Source organism: Arachis ipaensis, chromosome B01 (genome assembly GCF_000816755.2).
Source record: "Arachis ipaensis cultivar K30076 chromosome B01, Araip1.1, whole genome shotgun sequence".
NCBI classification, from domain to species: domain Eukaryota; kingdom Viridiplantae; phylum Streptophyta; class Magnoliopsida; order Fabales; family Fabaceae; genus Arachis; species Arachis ipaensis.
Genome location: NC_029785.2, coordinates 8,958,771 through 8,963,624, shown reverse-complemented (window position 1 = coordinate 8,963,624; position 4,854 = coordinate 8,958,771). Strand labels below are relative to the sequence as shown.

Genomic DNA, 4,854 nt, shown 5'->3' with positions numbered 1-4,854 from the left:
TCAAATTTTATTGAACAGATATCATTTTGTAGATTCACACATTTGACCTTGTCTGATTATCCAGAGTTGAGAGACTTTTGGTATGGCAAAGAATATCATAATTTATTTGGCAATTTGAAATCTCTAGTGGTACAAAAATGTGAATTTTTGCTAGACGTTCTTTTTACGTCAAACACATTACAAGTTCTACATAAATTAGAAGAACTGGAAGTATGGAATTGTGATTCATTAGTAACATTGTTTGATGTGAAAGAAATGAAGTCTAATGGAGCAATGGTGAAACAAGCTAGCAAATTGAAAAAATTAACCTTGTCTAGCTTACCAAAGTTAAAGCACATATGGAATGCAGACCCATACGAAATTGTTAGTTTTGAAAACTTGTGCACAGTGGAAGTTGTTGAGTGCAAAAGTTTGATCTATTTATTTCCATTGTCAGTATGTCTTGATCTCCCATATATTGAAAAGTTGAATATATATTCTTGTGGAGTTGAAGAAATTGTTGCAAGGAAGGAAGAAACAACTCAAATCACCTTTAGCTTTCCTCACTTGAGTTATTTGAGATTTAGACATCTGGAAAATCTCAAGAGTTTCTGTTTTGGAAAATTTACCTTAGAGTGCCCTTCATTAAAGACATTAAATGTATCTCAATGTGAAGCACTGCAAATGTTTACCTTCAACAATTCAATTCTCCAACAGCCTCATCAGACAAAAGAAATCCCCCCTATTCCTCAAGCACTCTTTTCTATTGAAAAGGTAATGCCTTAATTATATTATAGTTGCTATGTTTTATTATGTGACTTTGTATTACCTATTCTCTGTATTAACTAAAACAAAATAAGACAAAAACACTATACTTTCAAAAAAATAATAATAAAATAAAACTAACTAGGACAATAAATGGTTTTGTTGAATTGAAATTTGTACTTCAAATAAGATATATATTTTTTTTTATTTGGATATTTGGTATTTCAGCTAAGCTGCAACTTATTGGAAGAATTAGCACTAAATGGCAAGGATGCAATGATGATAATCAATGGCCATATGGAAGAAGTTAAATTTCCGAAAGTAAAATTTCTTCGTATGGAATGCGTTCATGACACACAACTTACTTGTTGGAATGATTTGCTTGAAATATTTCCTAATGTAGTGAATCTTCAAGTAAGAACAAGTTCTGTGCAAACATTGTTTCCTGTTGAAGAAACAGCTCATTGCAATACAACAATTGCTCAACAAGTGAAGGAATTGTATCTTAATGATATGGAACATCTCAAACATATTTGGCATGAAGACTTTCTATCTGATCAACTTGTCCCTCGAAATCTTGAGAGTTTAATCATTGATACTTGTCCTAGTATGGTAAACGTCGTTTCATATTCAGTGTCATTCCAAAATTTGAAAGAGTTGTCTGTTGAAAACTGCAAAGGGATGACTCATTTGATAACATCATCCATTGCTAAAAGTTTAGTGCAACTAGAAAGGCTCTTCGTGATCAATTGTGAGATGATAAAGGATGTTGTGAATGTTGATGAAGAAGAAGAAGCAGAGGAAAATATCATATTTGAGAACTTGGAATACTTAAAACTCTCTATTCTGAATAGTTTGAGAAGTTTTTGCTATGGAAAACATGCACTCATATTCCCATCTTTGATAGAGTTCGTTGTTGAAGAATGCCCTCAAATGGAGATTTTTTCACCAGGATCCATTATAGCACCATTTTTGAGGGAAGTTGAAGTGGAAAATAAAAGAAAGCGGTGGAAAGATGATCTTAACACTACTATTGAACAATTATTCAAAGAAATTCAGGTATGCAATAAATTTTAAAGCTATACCATTAAATTTATTTATTTTTGGCTATAATTTTAAAAATTATTGTGGAGTAAGAAATTAGTTTTCTTTTTTCTTAAAGTTAAAATTCTTAAAGGATCATGAAGTATGCCAACTGTATACCCTTAATTCTTATTTTGCTTTTTATTTATTTCTTTTGCATCACTCTAATTAAACGGTAAGCAGAAAGGCTACAGATCATGATGATGATGACTAACATATAGAACAAGTAAACTACTAAAATGGTGTTGAGTTAAGAATAAAATTAGTTTAATGATGATGACAAATATTGAATTATTGGGTTAAACACCCAATCGGTTTTGATTGCTTTATTTAGTAATGCAGGCCCAAAAGCAAAGTTTGCAGTAGCCCAACAAATTGAAACAAAGAAATCAGGTAGGCTGAATGAAAAGTGATTCACCAACCAAGCCCATTGCATCCCAAAGAGAAAGGTAACTCCAAAGCTGAGTCTCAGCATTGTTCTTCTTCGAGTAAACACGAGAGAAAGAGAAAGAGAGCTTCACAGTCAAAGTTTATATACCAGAGAAGAAAGAAAGAGAAAGGTTAACAAAGAAAGCAAAGTCCAATCACGCTAATTAAAGGCATGTTAAGCTAAGTCAGAAGTTAAAGATAAATTTATTTCTTTTTGCATGCAAGTTGATTTCTTCATTTCTTCTCCTACTCTCTGTAATACCAATTTGGGATAAATGGAGAAATTAAGTTCTGATTATCTCTACTGTGAATCAAAGACTCAAGTTGTTACTTGGGACCAAAACACATTTTTAAGGGTTTGGATTTGGGATTATCACTGAGGAATATCATCTCTGCTGCTCTGTTTCCCTCAGTCAAGCAAATAATTCAAATTTGAAATCTCTAATTTAGGGGTTGATTGAAGAAAAGAGGGGGTGATTGATCAAAGCTCAAAATCCAAGAAGTTGACTCAAGAGGAATCCCAACCGTGGCTCAAACTAAGGTACAAAAGGAAAATTGGAATCTGTTTTGAAAAGAGAGGAGAGAGAACCCGAATTGAGAGAAGAAAGAAACCTCACTCTTGAGTTTGAAGTTTTGAAAGCATTGCACCTACACTAAAGAGAGCACTCCGCTAAGATAAAGAACAAAGTTGAGTTCAGATGCTGGGTTTAGTGCATAGAGTTAAAGCTGTGATTCATCAATCTCTTTCATGTATTACTGTTTTGTATTTCAGTTTCAGTGTATATCTTTCTTAGTTTTCTTTGTGAGGTAAAAGGAAAGAAAGAGAAGCATTTAGAAAAAGCCATAGAATGAAAAAGGCCGAGAGATACACTTTTTCAAATTTCTATTGGTTGTATTTTCTGTCTTGTGACATATATCTGAGAGGTATTCCTTGCTAACTTGGATAAGCACTTAGTGTGGTAAGTCTAGGTATTAACATAGGCAAGTCAAGTTTATGTTGAAGTTTGTGTGCCCAGATAGGATTGAGTTGAGTCTTAGGAAATTAGTGTATGTAATACTTGGATTATAGTGAAAATTTCACCAATGTTGTGGTGAAAATTAGTGTATGTAATACTTGGATTATAGTGTATGTAATACTTGTAGGTTGTATTGCACAAGACAACTGAACCAGGATATATGGCTGTGTCATCTTCTTCTTTTTCTCTGTTTTAGTTCTGTTTTCTGGTTTTTACGAGACAAAGCAAAATTCTCTCCTGATTTATCCGCTGCGCAGATTAACAGAAATCAGGTTTAAAGATTCATCTTTAAGGCTTAATAATTGAAAGTTAAAAAAAGTCATAGATTCAACCTCCTTCTCTAAGCCTTCTGAACCTTCAAATGGTATTCGAAAATTATACCACTAACAAAAATAATATTTAAAGATGCAAATAACTAATAAGTCTTTGAATGTGTTGAGTCAAATACTGATTAATTATCTTCTAATGATAAATATAATTGCTAATTTTCTATTATAACTTATTTTCTTATGAATATTGTAGGCATTGATGGATTGACAATGAAGGATCATAATTAACAATTCATGATTCAAGTTAAAAAATGAATGATTTCCTCTTCAATGCCAAGACTACAATCTTTGAATGTGCAAATGGCTAGCTTGATCAAAAAGAAAATTATTCCAACACTACTAGAGATATCAAACTCTATAAAAGAAAAACTCATCCAAAGAAGGCAACCATTTTTGAGCAAAATCTGATCATAGCTTCACTGCCTTTGTTTCCTTATTTTTGAGTCTGTTTTATTTATTTATTTTTTGTCTAAATTCAAGCTTACATTGAAAGACAAAGAGAGTAATGCACACAAAAGTTATTTAATCTTTTGTTCGAGTGTTTGATTTAGAAAGTATTCTGAAATTAGAGTACATTTAGTTCTCCTTAACTAAGTTGGGTCAGCATTTAGGTATTACTAAACTTGGGTAACTTAGGTGAGTTAGAAGAGTGTGAGTCTCTTGAAATTAATGTTTGTAATCCTTATTGATTGTAGTAGAAATTCTATCATTATTATGGTGGAAACTGAACGTAGGTCACATTGCATTTTGTGGTTGAACCAGAATATATTGTAATGTTATTCTTCTTCATCCTTAAACTTTGCAACTTCCATTTTCATTCTGTTCTGCTACTACGGGAAGAGATAAAATGAAAATAGTATCCTTATTTTAGTGTAATGCATAATCTATTTTATTAAGCTTCCTAGGCAAATCTCTCAATGCTTGGTGTAGCAAGAATCAAGTTATTGTTGCTCTTTTAATAGCTAAGGTCAAATATATAACAACATCCCTCTACTGCTCCCAGGTTCTTATGATTGAAAACTCAATTAATTGATTATAAAATTAAAGCTAAAAATATTCTCCTTATGTGCAACATGAATGTTATTAACATTTCAAAAAATTCAATTTTGTATTCTCGCACTAAACATATTGAAGCGAAATATCACTCATGGTGTATTATTAAGTGAGTTGAAAATAATACAATATCCAAGACTATATATAGATATTAAAAAAAATCAAAACAATAAAAATCTAATATCCTATAAAAATATACA

General features: G+C 31.6%; 1 protein-coding gene across 1 annotated transcript in view; it reads left to right on the top strand.

Annotated features, from left to right (window-relative positions):
- Positions 1-3,485, top strand: part of LOC107645820 — a 19,035-nt gene extending 15,550 nt beyond the window's left edge. Inside the window, exons 11-13 of the mRNA XM_016349946.2 lie at positions 19-753; positions 973-1,803; positions 2,162-3,485. The gene's annotated coding sequence lies outside the window, so the exon portion shown is untranslated. The remainder of the gene's footprint in view (positions 1-18; positions 754-972; positions 1,804-2,161) is intronic.